This window comes from Toxorhynchites rutilus, chromosome 2 (assembly GCF_029784135.1).
Source record: "Toxorhynchites rutilus septentrionalis strain SRP chromosome 2, ASM2978413v1, whole genome shotgun sequence".
In the NCBI taxonomy this organism is placed as follows: Eukaryota; Metazoa; Arthropoda; class Insecta; order Diptera; family Culicidae; genus Toxorhynchites; species Toxorhynchites rutilus.
This window is the reverse complement of record NC_073745.1, coordinates 272471136-272493693: the sequence shown is the minus strand read 5'-3', so window position 1 is coordinate 272493693 and position 22558 is coordinate 272471136. Positions and strand designations below refer to the sequence as shown.

The 22558-nt window shown below is 39.8% G+C and overlaps 1 protein-coding gene across 7 annotated transcripts in view; it reads left to right on the top strand.

The window, feature by feature from the left end:
• Positions 1 to 22558, top strand: part of LOC129768720 (uncharacterized) — a 75040-nt gene that overhangs the window by 18915 nt on the left and 33567 nt on the right. The window contains exon 1 of one of the 7 annotated variants that reach the window (XM_055770541.1): positions 9342 to 10127. The exons of the other annotated variants lie outside the window; for them this stretch is intronic. The gene's annotated coding sequence lies outside the window, so the exon portion shown is untranslated. Of the gene's footprint in view, positions 1 to 9341; positions 10128 to 22558 lie in introns of those variants that run through there. 7 annotated transcript variants of the gene reach the window in all.

Genomic DNA, 22558 nt, shown 5'->3' with positions numbered 1-22558 from the left:
CGGAATTTTCGTAACTCCATTTTCATTGTATTTCCCATCAACAAAATGAGCCTGTATATATACTAGTATTAGGATATGTTTTAGAATTAGTTTTTAATACTTACGCTACATATTCTTGTGCTTGATTTGATTTCAAAGAATGGAACTTCTAATTCACTGTTCACGCAAAATCGAATCCATTCTTTCCGAATATTTTTGTCTTGAGGGAACCGATAAAATTTATACTCAGGATGAGTATCCGTCCTTCGCTCACAATTTAAGGCTTTACACTTCATTTTTATTTTTGAATTACGTTTTGTATGAATAAAATGGCTTCCTAACGTTGTTTTGGTTGTATTCCTGCTCATATAATAAGATAGAATGTTTTGGTTCAGACAATGAGAATCTGCATAACGCTGTAACGGTTGTGAGATTAGATTTATTTGCTAAAAAAAATCCCAAATTTGTTTTGGAAACGATTATATTATAGATATGGGTATTTAAAAGACTTATTTTATCCTTTTAAAGCATATTTTTGAGATTGTCTATTTGAAAATATGCAATAATCATCGAATTCGCACCAACCAAATGTTACGATTCATTAAAATAGAAATTTGAAAAATCCGATATTTTATAATATTTGGCAGCTCTGGCATCTTCATGTCATGGCTTCGTTTTTGGACGACGAAGAAGAGTAAGAAGCCAGTTGTCTGGTCTTGTCTTAGGTTTTAATCACCACCGATGTAGACTCGACTGTAACGTCTTATGCCATGTTGCCAGTACCAACAGTAGTCTAATTATTTTTCGAATATTTCAAGTCTGAAAGCCTATCAAGTCTATCTGAAATGGTGCTGCAAACGGCCAATCGAGTTGGCATGAAATTCGTCTATAGTAAATAATGTAAACTACATCAAAAATACAACATCTGACTGTTTATATTCAATATTTTCGGTTAATTTGGTTTAGTGTAGCAATGAAAATTACCGCCGTTTCATCCGGGATTGAAAATAAGATGACGATTCAATGACCCAAAAACAACTCCGACATATCGTCCTTCGGATAGTATCCGAAATTCTCACGCTCTTCCGCGATATTACGACCGCCCACCGCCAACGTCTGGTATGCGTACTTGTCTCGACTGGCGTCGTCGTAAACATTTCGGGCAAAACTGCTACGACGTCTTAATTGATATGCTATACTACGAGTAAACGGGAAAAAAGCAAATTTTAAAAATAGAGCACTGACTGGAGAAAATGTTTTCAATATTCCAAAGTGTGGTGCAAAAATGCTGGTCATCTAGTGAAAGTAATCCGGTACTAATCGCGACAAAGACGGGGACAAAATTTAATATTCAGTGTGTGACGCACGACTACATACACAAAAACCGTTACATAAAAAAAACTGTGCCGGAAAGCATGGATATGTGTTTTCCCGACCCATGGGGCCTGTGTCCTTGGAAAAGATTAATATTAGTAGGCTGACTGGGAAAATCCTCGGAAAGCGATAAAGTGTAACAAAACGGCTTCCAGTACAATGTGTCTCCAATCGAGTGGCGCCTGGCCATTGATTCAGGCTAGAGCCTCTAGCGTCGATGATAGATGCACTACAGAACATTTTATTTCCGCCTGTGCTGACAAATCGTTGAAGATGAGTACTAAATAAATAAAAACGTTTCAAGTAACAAAGCTGTTGACTATTATTTATCAGCGCCGTTACATAATGATAAATCGATACAATTTCGGACGGCGACGAAAATTAAGAAGGAAAAAACATGTTTCACTTATTGGATTTACACACATTTGTATGGCAAACCGAGCACGCTTCCCTCAATGGTGGGGTGGCATGAAAATGGGGTGGATTAATTTCGTAACACGCTTTGAGCTGTGGGACCACTTCCTTGTGATATGTTGTCGTGCCGTTGTTGATGTTTGCTCTTTCTCTTCGTGGGTGCCCGATACCGGTTCATGTTCAAGGACGCTATTTTGGTAGCGTTGATTAGCTACTCTTGGTGTACCAGAAGGCGTCATTTATGTAAATTGATTCATACGTGGATTCAAGGTGGACCCAATGAATGGAGGGGAATTAATCATTCTTTGTTCCATGCGAAATGAACGCTTTGGTTTAAACCACGAAAGGACATTGAAAAGAAAGGTTATACCGAGAGCAAATTGGTGTGGTGGGCGAAATTACAGCTGGAGCATGAAATTTACTATGATCATTCCATTGCATTGGTGTTTCTAACGTTTATATAACACGGTGCGGACAACCGATGGGGCTTCTAGGTCGGAATTACGACGCTGAGGAAGTTTATGGGACGCGAAATTGTGTTGATTCAAAATAGAGTCTTCTCCTATATAATTGTGGATGTTCTGTATTAGAATTAAGTGCCTTTTAAAAATTCTAAGTATGGTTTCCAGAAACTTGTTATTACTTGTTCTATCAAGTTCCTTTTTTTTTTGGGTAGCTATTTGATTTTGAAGTCTTCTTTTCGATGTTGGGTTACAGCTTTTATCAACTATTGATATCAGTACCATCTACCGATAATGATCGAAAGCATTGAAAACATTCAACAAAATGTTGAACAATTGAATTGAACGAGTGTTTTTCTACCACCTTCAGCATTTGCTGCAATGTTGAATTCGGTTCGATGAACTGCCGCGAAACTGGGTTAAAACCGAGTGGAGGTGATCTGGCGTAGTGGTAACATCCATGCCTCTCACGCTAAAGGTCACGAGTTCAATTCTCACTCCCGACATTCTTCCAAAAATGGAAGTAAAAGTGACGAACCAGCCAAATGAGTTGAAAATCACTATAATACAGATTAAAAAAAATGGGTTAAAACCGGATTGAAAAACAAAGATAATGAAAGTTGAAAAACCATTAGTAAAATGCTGCTTCGAATACAATACAAAAGAAGGTTTTGCATCGAACAATTACTGTAGATAAAAATGGATATATATCCTTATTGCTATTGATTCATTAATAAATTCAGAACATATTCCAACAACAGAATTCGACGAGTTTGAGCAAGTGTGGGTCAAAGCACTTATTGCGGGAGAGATACATATATTTGCATCTGTTTACGGGCTCAAATTAGTTGTTATAAGAAATTATTTGAAGTTGCTGAATACTTTTTATCTTCCTTTGCACCAGAATCAAAAATCCATATAAACGGAGATTTCAATCAACGAAATTCGGACTTTGTCACTGATTTTGACAATGAATTTATCTTGCTTCCAGTTGTTGATGATAATGAGATTCTGCAATTTATTTTTGATAAAATAGCCGGTCTTGGGTTGAATCAAATAAACTATGTTCATAATCGATAGAAATGCTTCTTGGATTTCTTGTTGACAAATATGACCGAAGATTTTTGTGTGACTGAATCACTAACTCCACTTTGGAAAAATGAAGCTTTCCACACAGCTATCGAATATTCTATATTTATAGATAACACCCAAAAACCATTTGATTATGATTTCGAAAAAAGTATCTGATTACACTAGAGCAAATTATACCATTTAATTAGGTATAAGCTTAAATACATCAATTGGCAGGATTTATTTAGAAGTGTGGAAACATTAAAGTAGCAGTGACGACTTTTTACTCTATGATCAATGAAATTATAGAGGAGAGGACAAGACGCAAAAGGAGAAATATAAACACAAAATATCCGAAGGCACATAAAATTTATAAGAAATACAAATCTGACGCTATTCTCGAAAAATATCTGAACATTTTCGAACAGCTCAACTCAACTGTTAAAAGCGCTTTTGAAGATTACAACTTAAAAACAGAGTCGGACATAAAGTCTAACCCGAAAAGTTTCTTTAATTACATAAAAACAAAATGAAAAAGCAATGGTTTCCCATCACGCATGCACCTTGACGATACCGTGGGGAATGACCCAGAAAAAAATTTGCAACCTCTTTGCAACATTTTTTCAAGAAGTTTATATTGAAACAGCTGAACAGGTCCGAGATCGTGACTTCTTTGCATTTATTCCAGAATTTCCATGTGATGTTGGAGTCAGAAAACGACTTACATTGAAATTTTTGACGCATTAAATAAGCTTGATGTGTCGAAAGGGCCAGGTCCTGACGGATTTCCACCGGTTTTATAAAAAAAAGTCACAGGAGGGTTGTGTCCGAGACACGACCGCATAGTTGACGTAGGATTACATTAGGCTATCTGTTGATTTTGGATATGTTTGAAGAGTTTCATCGTTAAACTCTTTGATAATGATTTGGTGGCTCTGAAAAGGGTCGTTTTGTTTGGTTGTTGGGTATTGTTTGTTCACTCCACCAGTGTTTACCGAGTGATGATGATAGAAGGATGGTAAACAGTCGTTAGATGGTGCGTATCAAATAAAAGATACCGAAGTGGAACGAGATATGATGAAAACAGGCCTCTGTGATCCTACACGAGATGCCTCCTGTATTATGTATGGATGAGCTAAAGAAAATAAAACTCAACAATGTAACATAAAATAATTACCAATGCCAAACACAATTATCAATTTTTCTCATCAGTAAAAACATTTTACTTTAATATAGAGAAAACATATTTGAAATGGAAAAGGTAATTTTCTATTATAATTTTTACTTTCTGAGTGTTCATTCAACCCAATGCGAATTTCAATTGAACTAACAACAAGTAAGACTATATGTCTATGACTTCACTTTTCCAATTTCTCTCGCCGTATAAACTTTTCTTGGATGAAAATGAACACAACAAAACAGACAGCTTAAACCTCGAGCACACCTTGGTTTTTATTTATGAAAATTGAAATAAATCGTTTCATATATCAAGTTATTTTTAACACAACTGCTACCATATACAATTTTACAATATACACGATCGGTCATTGATATGAAATTTCACAAGGCAACCAATATTGAAGTTTCAAATTTAAATTTTATTTGCTAGAATTAATCGTATCACTCACTTTACTTGCAATAAAAAAATGCCCCCGACTTGCATTTATTTGCAATGCCGGTTTCCCCCGGGTACCTTGGTTTTGATATCTACAAAACATTTCGGTAGGAACAAAAACTCCCCCTACTTTAATGTATTTGCAATGCCGATTTCCTCCAGGCAGCTTGGTTTAGATGTCTCTGTTATGGAACACATTTCGATAGGAACTAATTTTTCCCCTACTTTCATGTATGTGCAATGCCGATTTCCTCCAGGCAGCTTGGTTTTGATGTCTCTGTTAGGGACCCGCCACATGTGTCGTCAATTTCGACCAATCAGAAGTGGGTATTCCCGTTAGGATAGGGGTTGAGATTTTTCAATTGTTCGATAGTTAGTTTCATGACATATATAATTTTCTTCAATATAAAACATTGTTATGGAGTACCGAAATCGATTGATGCAAAAATTTAATCAATCCATTATGAAATGACTGAGCAATAAGCGTTTGAAATTGAACAATTCGAATTTCGATTTTCAATTTATACCCCAATATGTTCCCGGAAGACGTAATCCTACGTCAAAATTGGCATCTGAATTAACTCATCCTTGGAATTAGGAAGGTTCCCAAAAATACTCTTTTCTTGTACCAATATTCAAATCCGGTAATAGATCCGATATAGGAAATTATCGTGGAGTAGCAATTATTTCTTGCATTCCAAAACTATTTGAAGCCATAATAAACCAAAAACTTTTTCAACAATTAAAGACACGAATTACGAACAAGCAACACGGTTTTTTCAAAGGACGATTACTAACAACAAATTTGCTGGAATTTGTCACATTCACTTTGAATGCAATGGAGCATGGTAATCAAGTTGAGGCTCTATACACTGACTTTAGTAAGGCTCTCGATCGTGTTGATATACTCTTACTCCTATAGGGATAGAAGTCAAGCTATTGAAATGGCTAGAATCATATTTGACTGACCGCACGCAAATGGTAAGATTTAATGGGAAAATTTCAAAACCAATATTTGTTACATCCGGAGCTCCCTAAGGCTCCCATTCGGGGCCACTTTTGTTCATTTTATTTGTTAATGATGTTTGCGTTTTTCTTAACAATGTTAAGGCACTTATCTACGCAGATGATAAAGAATGAGGAAGACTCTCAAACATTCAAAAATGAAGTTGACATATTTTATAAATGGTTCACTAAGAGTTTATTACAGCTCAATGTTAGGAAATGCACTTAGATGACTTTTACAGAAAGAAGAACACACCTGAACAATGATGTTAAGCTGGGAAATCAACCCATCAATAGATGTCAACGAGTAAGAAACTTAGGCCTTAGATTAGATGGTCTTAGATTCGAAACTAACCTTCGTTGAACATTATAATACAATCATCCATAGAGCAAATAATATGTTGAGCTTCATCAAACGCTTAAATTACCATTTCCAAGATCCGTACACAATAAAAACATTGTATATTACATACGTCAGATCAATTCTCGAATACTGTAGTATTGTATGGTCCCCCTGTATAACTTCACACGAAGACAGAATTAAATCTGTACAAAAACAATTTTAATTATTTGCAAAACTAGGCTGGTCTTTATATCATCTCCCTCCATATGAAGCACGCTGTATGCTAATCAATATTAAAAGAACGTCGGAACTCTGCCATGATTCTATTTATTATTCACATTATATCACAACGAGTGGACTCAGAAGAAATATCAGGAAACCTAAATTTTTACGCACTAACTAGGAACCTGAGGAACCCTAACATTTTCTACATAGATTACCGAAGAACGAATTATACCAAATATAGTCCTATTAATCGTATGATGAGCCTCTGTAACGAACACAGTGAAATAATTGATGTAACCATGTCAAGGTCAAGGCTTAAAGACTATCTGAATAGAATAAGATATAGTTAAATTTCACTGTTATATTTGGGCAGCATATTTAGTCTAAGCTGATTTGACAAAAGAAATAAATAAGTAAATTTTTTTTTTGATTATGTAACTTGTTAAAATTTTCTTTCGAATTAAACGGATAAATTATCTAGCCAGCTAAAGTCATTTTTGAAATGGGTGTTAAGTCCCAGTGGAAAAAAAAATCATTTTAAGAGACTCTCTGGTACAAAACATACAAAATAATCACAAATTTACATTTACATTTATGTCGTTAACTAGTTAAGGTTTCTGGTAGATTATACGAATGTGACTCAAAGTAGGATGTCAAGTAGATTTTCCCACAAAATTTTTCTTAAGTTTCATTTGAAATATGCTGCGATAACTAATTTGTTTCAATTCTGAAGGCAATGCGGTAAAAAAAATTTGGACCAACGATTGAAATCCTCTTTTGACCAAACTGTGTGTGTGCCCTTAATAGTCTTAAATAGTAAGAAGTTCTGGTCGGATAACTATGGCTAGTGGACTGGATAGAGTAATGGCAATTATTGTTATGAAACTTTTAGCCAAATCACGTCCGGAGATCCCAGCATTATTTCAGACTACGCTAATGATCTTCGCTCATAGTTTCAGGTCATATGTTCCATTTCTACATTTGGTTTGCTTTGCGCGATCCAACGTCAATGTTTCCTGGTAACGTTTGAGCACGGTATTTACAGTCGATTTTAAAAGTCTCAAATCTTTTGAATCAGGAGGAATGATCGCCAAGGCTCTCAAATTGGCGATCATTCCTCCTGGTCACGGTTTTACAACGTGAGTGTGCAGAATTTTTTTCATTTCTCTCGCGTTCGATCTTCGATAACTTTTCAATGCGTCAATCATACCTGATGAAATTTTTACCATCAAGTAAACATTCATTTCAGAAGATTGTTCGGCTAGATACTAACTGGACAGATTTCAATAGTAGACTGTTACGTAAGACGCAATGTTGAACTTCAAGATTCCAAAAAGCTCCAGTTAGGCTTTTGCTAGAAAAAGTAGTGCGAGAATGGAGAATCTGTTGTCATAAAGAATGTATAATTGATAGAACGCGATGTTTTGGATCGATTCACAACGCAACGATTCTCAGAATAACTACAGGTCATCGTAACATCTCATCGGATTGTAATCGCTCTATGCATTTTTATTGCGGTTTTAATTCCGCTTTAGTGGGATGACCCTACTAGTGCGGTTGATCGATTCATAGCGCTATCCATGTAACTGAGCTCAATTTCAAAGGAAGAAAAAGAAACAATCTCTGATGAACCCGATCGGGCAACCGTCAGGTAAGCGTGCTTCCATTATTTATGTCATATCGTGTCATATCTAGATAGCGACTGCACCGAGGCAAGGGTGAATCAGGCATCACAGACACTAACCTTGATAATTTGCGGAGGTGTTATCACTGGTGTGATGGAAGGCACGGAAGCCTTCGCACCTGGGCCCGACCAACTGGTTCATGGTACGCAGTGGAAACGATGAGCTGATAAAGATGGTTGTGATAAGAACGTCCGGTTTCGAAGTTGGAATGTTTTAAGGTTCAATTAAGGAAGTGTTTCCAAGCCAAATGCAATGTTGAAGTTTGCATGCCCGTATGCTTTGTTCTGGATGCTGGCAGTGATCGAACCTTCATCATAACGTATACCAGCTGGTGGTTTGTGTACAACGGGAGAAAAAAATCGCTGCGTCGGGCGGTATCTTTTTTGTCTACTGAATATATCTAGTTAGTACCGGTGCGTAGAGCCGAAAACGAGTTCGCTAGACGTGTAATATGTAATTGCCAGCAACAGCTGGCTTAAACTGGTCTGACGTCGTGGACGAACGTCGCATGCCGATGTATGAAATTATGATAAACTTAAGCTGCACCGTCTGCTACGTCATGCGGTACGCGTCGTTTATGGATGGTGAATTTTATAATGTTTGGAATTGTCGTTCTCGGAATGACTGACGATGAAACGTTTGAAATTCTTCAATATCCAGGTTCATCCTGTGGGACACAATGAATCAGCTAAAGTTATTGCCGTCGCTGTTCAATTTATATCAATCAGCAAGTTTCCTAGAAGAATTTGTCAATTCCACTGTCACTTATTTTGCTGCTGGCAATGAATAACGAGAAGATGTTTTAGCGGTATTTTATCAATTGAATCGCGACATTTCTCAATCGTAAAATTGCTACACTTTATTGCTACCTCTGTCCGAAGCGGACACTCACTTATAGGTGAAGTCTATGCTAATATGTACTATTGATTGCCCCTCTCAATTGTCACATTCAATTGTAGTGAGAACCAAAGTGCGCAAAATATTCGATGGTATTGGGACAATCAGTGCAACGAGCATGTGATGCAAAGCCGAAGCGGAGAGCATTTACTCTTTCCGAAGTGTCAGCCAACCACAACGCGCGTCGTTGATAACAGACTTACCTCCCGAGTTAACGTCCAGACAACCGCGCTCATCTCAGTCGCTCGGGTAACCAACCAACCAAATTTGATAACAGCTTCCGAGCCTGTCTGGGCCTGTTGTCTAGTCTCGTCATCAGAGTGTTTTACTATCTTACGATGATAGCGTTAAAAAACCGACGACCAGTATCACTCGGTGAAGATGAGACGCATGCAGCAGTTATTCCGTCTGGCCTCATAACGCGATGTCATCCACTCGGTTGGTCAAATTCAAACTCCTTCGCACTGGTTCCTTGTGCGACCTCGCAGTCCTGGTAGTATTACTGCTATCTACCCATACACGCGCGCTCGTAACATTCACAAGGTTCCTCAGCAGTCGAACAAGTGACGTGTGCCAAAATAACTCATGAAAAACAAGTGAGTGTTTGCAATTTGATAACAAACACTCAGCCGGTAGTTTGTGTAATCGTGTGTAAAAATGAAACCGTTCAAGGCTTTCCGGGGATAATACCGAAATGATTTGATTTAGTGCTAGGCTTGACGCAACGAGAAACGGTCCCCATTTAGTGATGGTGTTCTAAGCCAAAGGATAGTGAACTTCGTCGACAACGAGCAGCAAGTGTTTGCTCCGAACACTACTGGTGTACACCTGTGATAGTGCTGCGTACTATTGACTGTTTGATAACAAAACAGAGAGTGACACTTTATGCTGTGACATAATTTCAACTGGACATTGTGGCGAAATGTTTCAAAAATGTAGAATTTTGTGGTTAAAATGTTGACGGAAGGCAGTAACTGCCTCCAATTGTTAGGTGTTCCAACTTAACATTTGAGCAGTTGCGAATCTTGGTGTGCGACCTAGTAACTTTGAACAAAAGTGTAAGTTGAATTCAATTGAGTTTCAATTCCATCTCACATTATTGATTAACAATATTGGATTACATGCGGGTGACGCTGAGTGTTTGCTTTGTAGCCATTCCTACGAACCTTATGTTGCACAGAATGTATGAATATATCCTCCAAATTTTCATTAAATAGACAGCCGGTGGTTCACATTCGATATCATGCATAATGCGTAATGTGGATATTTTTATCAACCAAATTATCTCTCACGGAACAACACCATATTCTTCATATGCGAATAATTGCTGGATTATGGATGACTGCAAAATCGATAAACCCAAATTCAGATATCTATGATAAGAAAGGTTAATGTCTATGTTACTCTCGGGGCCTTTTTCGTTAATGAACGTGGAAGCAGTTGTGAAACTATTAAACAGAACTCTGTTTTGGGTCAAAAAACATTTTCCATCGTTAGGTGCGTTCTAATCAGAATGCACCTGATTAGGAAAGTACAGTTCTCACTGAAGTTCTATTAAAAAAGGCTTTCAATTTCATTGGTCTCCTAAATATAATAAGCTACATAATAATAAACAAAATTATAGACCTTTTTTTCTACTCACGTGGTCTTAAAGAAAATTGAATTCCATCTGCTCGATTTCCAGTTTGTAATAACCTCTTCTCTTCATCTCTAAGTCCACAGTTTTATTTTTACAGGGCGGACTCGATTGTATACAATTCTTGATTTCTTTTCAGTCAAAAAAAAATTTTTTTTTATTCGTTTTTTTGCATGTATTTTTTTTCTTTTGTTAAATAAAAAAGAAGAATTTCATTTTTGATTCATCCCCTTCAAGTCAGAAAACACCTTTCTCATATGAAAAAAAAAATTACCCAGATTCTCTCGGAAGGTGATAGAATATCATATTTGATGAAAAAAATCCTTCTACGCATATGTTCGAATTTCAACAATGACAGAGTTATAGAATTTTTTTTTGTTTCGGACTCTGTTGCCTCAAACTGGCTCTATAGTGTAAAGTACACTACGGAAGACAATTCTGTTGCTTTCATTTGAAAGATGAGATATGTTATTATTAGTTTTATCCTTAAAAATTATACTAAACTAGATTATTTCTATCAATTAAATTGAAGCTCTCTAAATGCTCCACAAATTGTTCTTTGACACCTAATTTCTATCTTTCTTAATTTGGCTGCAATAGCAATATAAACAGTTCCTGGGGGAATATTCAGGCAAAATCTTCAAAAATCACGGCTTTTAGCCCACTGTACATTTAATAGCCACTTTAATTTCACCTTAACGTTGAAATATTACACTTCTTCTTGAAATAAGCCATATTTGAAATATAAAAAACAAAAATTCCAAACTGTATATAATCGAGTCCAAAATTGTATATAATCGAGTCTGTATATAGTCGAGTCTGTTTATAATCGAGTTCGACCTGTATATTTTTTCATTGCACTGCGGGAACTCCAAACTGGTAATTTTTCATACAGGGTTATAAATAACAATAAATTTCTTCATAACTATTTTTAGTAAACCACCGACACGACAAGCCCAGAATTTAGTAAGAAGTCGGATTAAAGAAGTGAAAAATGGACATTTAACGAGAGTGAAAGGGACAAATAATAAAAAATAAAGAGCAATAGAATCGTGAATCAATCTCTAAAATATATCTAAGCTCCAAAAATTTAAACCTAAAGGCCCAAAATATAAAATTTGTAAAACGCGAATCCGTAGATCGTCAATCATGCATGAATCGTTTGTTGTTTGAAAATCGCCAACAATGCATCGTTGATCATATAGTTTCGTAGAAAACTTTAGGATACACTCATCGCTGGATGTTGAAACTTGTAAAATGTATGTTTTTTATTCGCTGTGTAAATAATCAGGCAACATATCGTCGGTCCGTTTCACTGTTGAACTGTAGGGTTCACAATAGTCTAAATTGCTGTGCTCGTGAACTAATTGATTGGCCTTCTTCAAGACTAGAAACAAGTGAACTTTTGAATTTGAAACCTTTTTAATAGAGAATATTAATCAAGTGCCAAATCTAAAGAAGAAAACGCGAGAGCTCATGATATGTATTGGCGATCTCATTTGTAGGAGAGGAACTTCAGTTGCCTTTCTAGGTTTCCCTTCGACATCGTCCGGCGCGTGTTGAAATGATAGAAGAATTCACGCGATAATTCAGAAATATAGCGTTGGTCCGTTCATAGTAAAGGGGTTCTCCAAGGTCACCCTTTGATATATTTGAGATTCTTCTCTCCCACCGTGTTCATACATTTTTACATTCTCGACCTATCCCACTAACAATTTTCCCTTCCATGATAATCCCAAGGCAACACGCTATAGAGGCGACCCTTCTGCGAATATCTTACTAACATTCGTTCCCTTCCCCTGGTGACTGTAAGGACGTGGCCGGCGTCGTTATTGACTCTTGAAGTTTGAATCACTGAAACTTGCCACAGTGAGAATGGTTTGCTATTCCCAAGTACCATTCAGTGTGTTCTCTGTGCAATTTCTCTGGTTCAGATCAATGACGGAGAACAACTACGAATTGTACAGTCTACCCAAGCTCAAGCTCAAACTCAAGAAGTTGAGCTCTAACTAGTGTACGCCTCAGGCGCACTCTCTTCTACGGATCATCTTGTTTTAATGTATAACCGTATAACTAAAGGAACTTTTAAATCAACAATAAACGTATGCATCTTTCGAATAGTTAACAACCACAACAAACCCCCCAATAACTCTTTTAATTTCCATTTCTTTCCTCTCATTTTTGTTGTTTTATTTTCAAACTGATCTCGAACAGAATTAAATGTTATTTGAAGCCCTCAAAATGAATATCATTTTATTTTATTTTTTTGGCAGACTTATCTCACTTCTTAACTAGGCGAACCTAGCCAGAATTTTCACCTGCCCCCGGGCTTCTGAATGCCAAAGGGGGACTAGGCTCTGCGGAATGCACGTATCTGCATGCTCGTGCTGTTTTAGTCCTGACCGAGGAATTGTCGAACAATCGCGCAGGTGCTAAGGATGACCGACTTTTGGATGCCGGCCAATTCCTTCTCGATGTTCAACACCTTTAGTGCTTCCAGAAGTGTCTTCGGGATAATTCCAGTTCCAGAGAGAACGACTGGAACAATTCTTGGGACCTCCCTTAGCCCCCACAGTTCCTTGAGCTCCACGGCTAATGGTCGGTACTTGCAGATTTTGCGACCGTGGGTCTCCTCCAGATTCTGGTTCAGTGGAATAGCGACATCGATGATGGTGACTTTGCGGTCGCTCTTGTCGTAAACCATTATATCTGGGCGGTTGTGGTGGATCGAGAGGTCGGTCAGAACAGTGCGATCCCAGTACAGCTTGAAACGGTCATTTTCCAGGACAGGTGCAGGCAGGTACCGGTAGTTTGGTACGTTGTCTTCCAGCAGAGCACATTGGAGCGCCAGTTGTCGATGAACAATACGGGCCACGTTGTTGTGGCGCTCGGTGTAGGCTGCGTTGGCCAAAACGGGACAGCCTCCCATAATGTGCTCTATGTTCTCACCTGGTTGATGGCATATCCGGCAAATGTCATCAACGTCTTGATGCCAGACGTACCGCCTGCAGTTTCTCGTCGGCATTATCCTGTCCTGGATGGCTATCATGTCGGCTTCTACTACTGAAGAGAGTTCACCACGCGTTAGCCACAGATTAGATGCGGCCTTGTCGACGTGTGGCCGGTCCAGTTGATGGGGGTGGGCACCATGCACTGCCTTCTGCTTCCAAGCTGCAATCTTCTCTTCCACTGTCTGCAGATTGCAGTTGAGTTGGTACTCCGCTTGCGCCAAGTGCAGAGCGCTGTATCCTCTGTCAGCGGCGCAGACAGCCCGGTATAGCGCGTTTTGGTTGGCGCGTTCTGCGAAGTACTCGCGCAGTTGTCGTACCTGGGCAACACACAGTGCAGAAATGTCGACGATTCCAAGTCCCCCTTCTTTGCGTGGTAGTGAAACTCTCTCCAGTGCCGATTGAGGATGGTGCATTCCGGCCTCTTCGAATGCTTTCCTCATCCTCCTCTCAAGGTCCTCTAGGTCAGTTTTGCTCCATTTGACTACACCAAAACTGAAGGTCAGCAAGGGAACCGCGAATGTGTTGATCGCGCGTACCTTGTTCCCCGCGTTGAGGAAAGTCCTCAGGACACAGTTCACTCGACTCAAGAACTTGTCTCGCAGCTCCGTCTTGATGTCGGAGTGGCGAATCCCAGTGAGCTGTCGGAATCCAAGATATTTATAGGATTCGCCACGAACCATGTCTCTTATAAACTCGCCGTCATAGACCTCGTAGCCTCCGGATTCGGTAAGTTTTCCTTTCAGCAGGTGGACACAGCGACACTTGTCGAGGCCGAACTCCATGCAGATGTCCCTGCTTATGTCTTCGACAACCCGGATAGCTACACCTAGACGCTGACGTGAATCAGCGTAGACCTTGAGATCATCCATGTAGAAGGTATGGGTCACTTCTTCGTGGGCGCCGTCGCCATACCTTATTTTATAGCCATGACCGTTTCTATTGAGCGTCCTACTGAGGGGGTTCAGTGCCAGACAAAACCAAAGCGGGCTGAAAGAATCGCCTTGGAATATCCCCCTCTTTATCTGCAGCGTTCTAGACTGCAACACATTTTCCCCATCACTAAGGTGCAGAGACGTGCTCCACTGCCTCATCGCATGCTGCAGGAACCTAACGACGACGGGATCAATTTTGTAGAGCTCCAATACCCGGACGAGAAACGAGTGAGGTATGGAGTCATAAGCCTTCCTGTAATCGATATAGGCCATGCTTAGGTTCCGCTGGTTGTAAACCGCCTGGCCGACTATGGCTGCGTCGATGATGGCCTGGTCTTTGCAGCCATGCGTATTTTTTCTGCATCCTTTCTGCTCTTCTGCGATGATATGGTGTTGTTCGCAGTGGGCAGAAACTTTGGCGGTTATGATGCTGCTTAATATCTTGTACAGACTCGATAGGCACATTATCGGTCTGTACTTTGATGGGTTCAATGTGTTGCTGTCTTTCGAAGGAGGAAGGAAGGTGACGCCACGGGCGAATTCAGGGAGGTTGTGTGGGTCACGTAGCACCTTGTTGAAGCACTCAGCTATCTTTTGATGTGCGACGGTCAGCTTCTTGTGCCAGAAGTTCTGAACACCATCGGGGCCCGGTGCTGCCCAGTTCTTCAGGTACCGCGAGGCTTCGCGGACATCGTTCTCTTCGACGATGATAGCTGGTATCTCTCCAATTTCACCACAACTCTCCTCCTCCCGTCTTAACCACATTTGTCCTTCGCGATGTTGTACTGGGGTTTCCCAAATACCAGCCCAGAAGTTCGTCACATCGCTAATATCTGGCAAACCTTCGCGGTAGTCGGGCTTCTCGTCGCTAATGTGGTCGTAGAACGCTTTTTCGTTATCTCTGAACATCCGATTTTGTTCCTGGCGCTTTGCAGAGTCAGAGTAACGTTTCAGCCGTTTAGTTAGGACGCTCAATTGCTGTACCAGTGTGTCGAGTTTTTCCGTAGGTAGGCCGCACGATCACAGCAACTTGGCGACATAATTTCGCCGATCTGCTGCCTCTTTTGTACGCCATCAGTCTTCCAATTGCGGCGCGCTTGTTTAGGATCCGTTGCTCCAATCTCCTTCGCCATGGGGGCTCACGCCTTTCACGGAGATGTTGGAGCAGTCCGCCTCTTGGCCTTATACGGTATCCTAAACTTTTGGTGGTCGCCACAGCAGCACAGTAAACTTTCAGTTGCAGCTCCTCCATGTTCTCAGCATCAACCAAGTGCAGCGGAAGAACGTGCTCGTTCATGAGCTTTACTGCACTTGTCAGCCTGCGGGAATGCTGCAACTTCGGGATCCTGGGGCGCGACAATGGGTCTGTGTCGCGGAACTGTGAGATCGCCTCGTCGTAGTGGAAGACCAGATCGCGTATTAGTTGTTGATCTGGCTGTGGGTCTTCCGGCTCAGGGGGTTGTTGTACTGTGGCCTCCACTGGTGCTGATTCGCGTGCCCCACTCGCGAATGAATTGCTCAGCCGTACTGAACTTCGTCTCGACACATCGCTTGCTCTGTTGTTCCTGGAGCTTATTTCTCTCTGCACCTGCTGCTTGATCTCGTCGATTTGCGTTTGGGAGAGCATGTTGTTGCGTACTATCGCTCTACGCCTCGCGTTCATCGCGTTCTGATCAAGCCTCCCGACGAACTCTGGATACGCTTCCTCGAACATTGTTAGTATTCGAGGGCGACCGCTCATGTCCGTCTCCAAAGCAGTGCAGATGTAATAGGCGCGGATCACGAATTCATTCATTTCGTGTGTCCACATGATCCGGCGCCTAGTGGTACCCACAAGTGTGGACGACTGTCGTCTGGCAGTCGCAACACGTCTCGTAGGCGCAGCGTTTCTTGGGTGATGTCGATGGCTGCTGTTTCCGTGTGGCGGTAGCTCTTCGGGTTGAACCCGGCTGGTGGCCCGCTCTTGCACCTCGCCCTCCAGCCGCTGGCCGCTCGCTCTTACGCCCGTTCCAGGACCAGCTCCAGTGCGGGGACCCTCCTCGGGTGATCGCATTCTTATAACTCTTCGTGATCGTAGCTCCATTTTATTGGGTGTATCTCCTTTGCTCGGGAGACAGCGGGTTGGCAAGGCCTCCATGACCCGGGAAGCCTTCCCCGGGAGAGATATAGCGCTCTGACTCGCTCGCACCCCCTCACTTAGCCACTTTCGACACCCGTTCTCGGAGCCAAGACCAGGTGTGTGTTTCCAGTTCACGCCCGATCTAAAAATGTCGTCATATGATCTTCGTGGAGGTGTGAGATAGGAACATTTGAGACCAACAGGCAGGCTCCTACCCTATGTTGATCCCCATTTGAGAACCATTTTTTTATTTTATTTTTATTTTTTTTTATTTTATTTTATTTTATTTAATCCATCTGACATCAAATTGTCTTAATGGACCTAACCAAGTCAGTATCAAATACACGCATTGCGAGTGTCAATTTATTCTGAAATAATCATTTAATCTAATCCGAAGCGCATTGCTAGCGAGATTAAAGTCGAAGATGTGAAAAATCCTATTGAATGTAGCAGACATAAACTCCATCGGATCATGCTGGCCATACAAACTATTCCGGAAATCGAGCCTAAGGAAATCACGATGACGTAGGGTGCGTTCTGGAGCATACATGTTTAGATTAGCTAGCAAGAAAGGGGAGTCAATCTCGTTCCTCAGCAGCTTCGCAACAAACATGGCTTGTGCTGCAGATCGCCTGTTTTCCAGAGTATCAATTCGCAGCAGATTACAGCGTTCCTCGTAAGGAGGCAATTCCCTTGGATTTCACCATGGAAGATTCCTCAAAGCACGACGTACGAACTTTCTTTGTACAGATTCAATGCGCGCTTTCCAAATGCTGGGGAAAGGGCACCATACAACAGAAGCAAATTCCAGGATAGAACGAACCAGCGCACAGTATAGAGATTTCAAGCTAAGCGGGTCCTTAAATCCATTGGTTACCTTCAGAACAAAACCGAGCTGCTTGTTTGCCCTGGAGATGATGGCGCGAATACAACGCGATGAGAACTCAACTAGATTGGTGTTCACGGATCTTTGTGGGTAGAAACCATGCTGATTCGTTGAGATGTACTGCTTGCAACTAGCAAAAAGCGATTCATTTATAATGATCTCAAACAGCTTCGAGCAGGCGCAAAGAGAAGTAATGCCGCGATAATTTTTAGCATCTCGTTTATCTCCTTTCTTGTGGATGGGGAATAGGTACGATTTTTTCCAGCTCGAGGGAAACACACGTTGCTGCAGTGATCGATTAAAAAGTTTCGTCAGCGGAGAGGCCAGTGCAGAACTGCATTTTTTCAACACTGCAGGTGAAATTCCATCCGGGCCTGGAGCATACGAGAATTTAAGCCTTTGAATTGCTTTGACTACATCCTGTTCAGATATTTCGAACATTTCAACGCTATATACATCCCGGGGAGCATCCTGGACAGATAATCTCACCTGTTCAGGTTGAGCTGTATAACTGTTGAAGGCGCGTTTGAACTGTCGTGCAAATAGTTCGCATTTTCCACTGATCGAGTCAGCAGAAAGTTCGTCAAGATACATTGATGTCGGGAGACCGTTTTCATTTCGCTTTGAGTTGACGAACGACCAGAACCGTTTTGGATTCACACGTAGGCTCTCCTCAATACGAATCTTGTATCTGGCATACAAAAATCCATTGTATCTCCTGTACTCATTACTGGTCCGATTGAACTGCAGCTTCGAGTGTTGAGAACGTTGACTGCAGTAGGACGTATTTTGACGTATTTTAATTGAGATCTTGGAGGCGAATGAACTGCAAAGTTTAAAGCCTCTCAAAAACAATGGATGGAATGGAATTGAGATCCAAACATCGTTCTTTGCACGTTTGCCCGCTCACCTCGAACTAATCCTTGGAACTTGGAACAGTAACCCTTCGAGATAGATGAGATAGAAATTAAAAAAGGGATCTATGGTCAATTCAACTTCACAGTAAAACCATTGCTTGGTTAAACATCGATCAGCTTCGTATGTCCAAGGGGTGAGACGGGCAGTTTGAGGAAATTTCGATTGTTTCGAAAAGCTTTCGACTCAGAATCGTCGAAAGCTTTTCATTTATTTGGTTCCGTCCTCACTCTATGATTGAACTGTACTGTCAACTTGCATCAAACTTTGTCCTTCCCACTCAGATATAAACACTTTTGCCCCTTTATTCCGCTTGAGATGTGATCGAACACCACAACATACAACAGTAAGGTTTTCCTGCTGGAATTTGAAAGCATGCTTCCATGAAAGATACGTTGTATCTAAACAAATGCAGTGCATATCTATATTCGTATATGTGAGTGAATTCAGAATTAGATATAAATGATATCGGCTCGTTGTGCTGAGCTTGCTAGCTCGCTCGCAACTGTGGTTGAAACCATTCCATTTTTGTTGTTTTTTGCCTCTAGCTCTGAGAAGGGCCCTTGTGGAAAAATAGGTGGGTTATATCTATGATACAACGACAGGGTTGACGTGGGACTACCGTTGTCTTAGCAAGTATTTGTATTGTATTGAATAAATTATCGGTTGAATGAAACAATTTTCGAATTCAATTGAATTCAACATATTTGCTTTGTAAGTAAAAGGTTTGAACAGTTGTCATGTAAGATCAATTCATGCATCGTAATAGATTATGTTCTTCGTTACATTTGATGAACGTTCTTTTACGTTTGATATGATGCCTAGGACTACCAAAATATGTGAACGGAATTTTCAAATAATCATTGTATTTTACATTTCCCTCTGAAATTATTGCACATCTCATGTTTACGTAGTCCTTGAACCGCGAAAGTTCATTCACCTCGAGTATCTGAAATGATGATTTTCCCAGACTTCTTAGTTTAAAAGTACATTTTAGGGAAACATATTCTGGTATGCACAACGACAAGCGAGTACGAAAGTACTCAACACCAAAAAATACCCCCGACTTGCATGTATTTCACGGATTCCCCCAGGCACATTGATTTTGAAGTCCGTGTTAGGGAAACACAGCTCGGTGGGAACAAAAATACCTCAGACTTGCATGTATTTGCAAAGCAGATTTCCACAAGTACATCGATTTTGAAGTCTGTGTTGGGGAAACCGTAAATCGGGCCAATCAAAACTTGGCAGTTATGGCGTTCAGATAACGCTTGACATTTTCTATGTACTCAATTGGGTGACCGGAATAAATCGCCACAGTAAACAACTGCAACAGAAACAACCGCTTAGAAAAAGTGTAGTAGGCTAGAAATATTTGGCGCGGGAAAAACATCATGTGCCTCACATTTCTATTATAAATTTATTCTCTTGTTCTCGTTTTTCGAAATTTATTCTGAGGACAATGTAATGGGGACGAAGTCCCCATTTGGCGAGGATAAGGAATCGAGGCGGCCCATGCCGCCAAGATGACGCAATCCGAGTCCACCGCCGACCCGCCGTCGGAAGCGGCGGTGTCTCGCACGCAAACCTGGGATCCACTGATTGCCCGGTTAGTTTGAAACATAGGATACGATCCTTTAGCAATGTCCGACCGAGCTCTAGCGAGCGTCGGACGGTATACGTCTGCCCGGGGCGTTACGTTTGCCTGGGGCGATACGTTTGCCCGGTTAATTCTTGTTTTGAAATACAATACCGCGCCACAATATTTATAGCCTACTACACATTTTATAAGCGGTGGTTTCTGTTGCAGTCGTTTTCTGTGGCGATTTATTCCGGGAACCACTCAATTGTTCATCTCATGAAAAATAATATTTTATTAATTGTGATAGACGCGTAGAAATATTACCTATCAATTGATGCAAACATCTTTTCGATCTATTATGAAATGTTCGAATTATAAGCATTCGAAAAACGAGTAGGTTCAGCACACAAATCGGAAGAACAAATGTATGGGAAAAAGGAAATTCTTCCAATTTTCATGAATTTAATCCGTTTAGAGATTAGCGAATTGTAATGTATAGCATATCAAACAAATCTTAGAGAATTTCCGATTCGATTGGTATGCAAATCATGAGAATTCGTTCACAATGAAATTGTCATTCACTTATTATTTTTGATTGTTGTGCAACGTAAGAACTTTACGACATAGTTATTAAGGTTAACTTTATTTCATAAAAATGTGACCTTATTTCTGAAAGATGTAATTCTACGTCAAAAGAGCATGAGTTGGATGCTTTTTCCATCACTAACTTTGCACTGTAAAACTACCCACACTAGCAGCTGTACGTCTCACCCTACCAGTACGATTATTCGAAACATTTACAATTTTACAATCACATATGAATTTACCTGTTTGGTACATTTCTAACAACGCTTCAATGTTAGTTTGCCTATCGAAATATAATCATAATAGCACCAAATCAAATCTCAAATTTCAAACCATTCAATATAACATTGAAGTCGCAGAATAATTTATTATTTTTCGTTTTTGTTTTTCCACTTGTGACAGATCATCAATGTTACCCTACCACAGTTCCTCTATCCTTTACTTAAATTCACCTTCCTCCCTCGATGCCACTGTGCTTCTCAAATCCCCATGAAGATTTGTTTGCTCCGCAATCTTCGGTTGAATGTTGAGATTTCTCTCCTTCTCAATACCTTCCCAGCATTCTGCGAATCGTCGCCTCACTTTATTCCTATATATTATGTTTTACTCGAACGATTTATTAAAAAGTATTAAAAGGGTTGTGTTCCAGAAACGATCGCATAGTTGGCGTAGGATAACGTAACGCTATTTGTATCAAATTGATTTTGGATATATTTGAAAAATTACATAGAGCAATTCCAAATGAAATCGACAAACGACAAAACAAGAGTATTTTTGATTCGAATGAAAGTTTGTATTCCGTTTAGGTTGGGGGAAATATGAGTTTTCCACAGTATTTGGGAATTTTTTGACTCAAGTGGAACTTTTGAAAAGGGCGTATCGATTTTAGTAAGAGAAATCTTTGATAATTTATATCTCAAAAACTATGAGTCCTGCCGTCTATGCCGTCTAAACTATGAGTAGTGTCTTAAACAACTTTTCCAAATACATCATTATGGTAAAAATATATGTTGTTACAAAACGTAGACGAAAATTATGAACAAATTCATAAAATTTCATGAATATGGCGGTATAACACGACAAACATATTAAAAGAGCCTATTTACTACAAAAAAAGACAATAAATTAGATTTTTTCTAAATATCTCATGAATGGCTGCATTTTGAAGAAGATTGATAAAAATCTTTTTTTGTTTTAAATCACACCAGGATTCATAATTTGTGCCTAAAAATGATTGTTAACCCTTTCGCTGTGAGCCTCGTCTTAAGACGACATGAAAGTGATACTGCACTTCACACCAACGCGGTTCGCATACTTTTCGGTGCAGTACTTCGTACAGCGGTAGCACTCCGGCGGAGCACACTGCCGTATTGAAACATACAAAAATTCCGAGTTTTGAGAATTAATAAAAAATCGATGTTCCATAAAGTTCGTCAAAAATAGTTTTACCATATTGGACTAATTTTTTAAATTTTTTACATGACTTCTATTTTATGTGAAAAAAAAATAAAATTGACGAAGACGATAAATTAGAAATATTTTTTTAAATATCTCGAGAATGGCTGCATTTATAATGAGATTGATGAAGGGCTTTTTTATTTAAAATCACATCAGGATTAATAATTTGTGGCTAAATTTTATTGTTAACATACAAAAATTCGAAGTTTCGAAAATTCATAAAAAAATCAATGTCCCATAAAGTTCGTCAAAAATAGTTTTACCATCTTGGATTCATTTTTCGAATTTTCCATCTGACTTACATTTTATGTGAAAAAAATTAAAAAACAAAAAAAATATATATTTTAGATATTGCAAATCAAAGT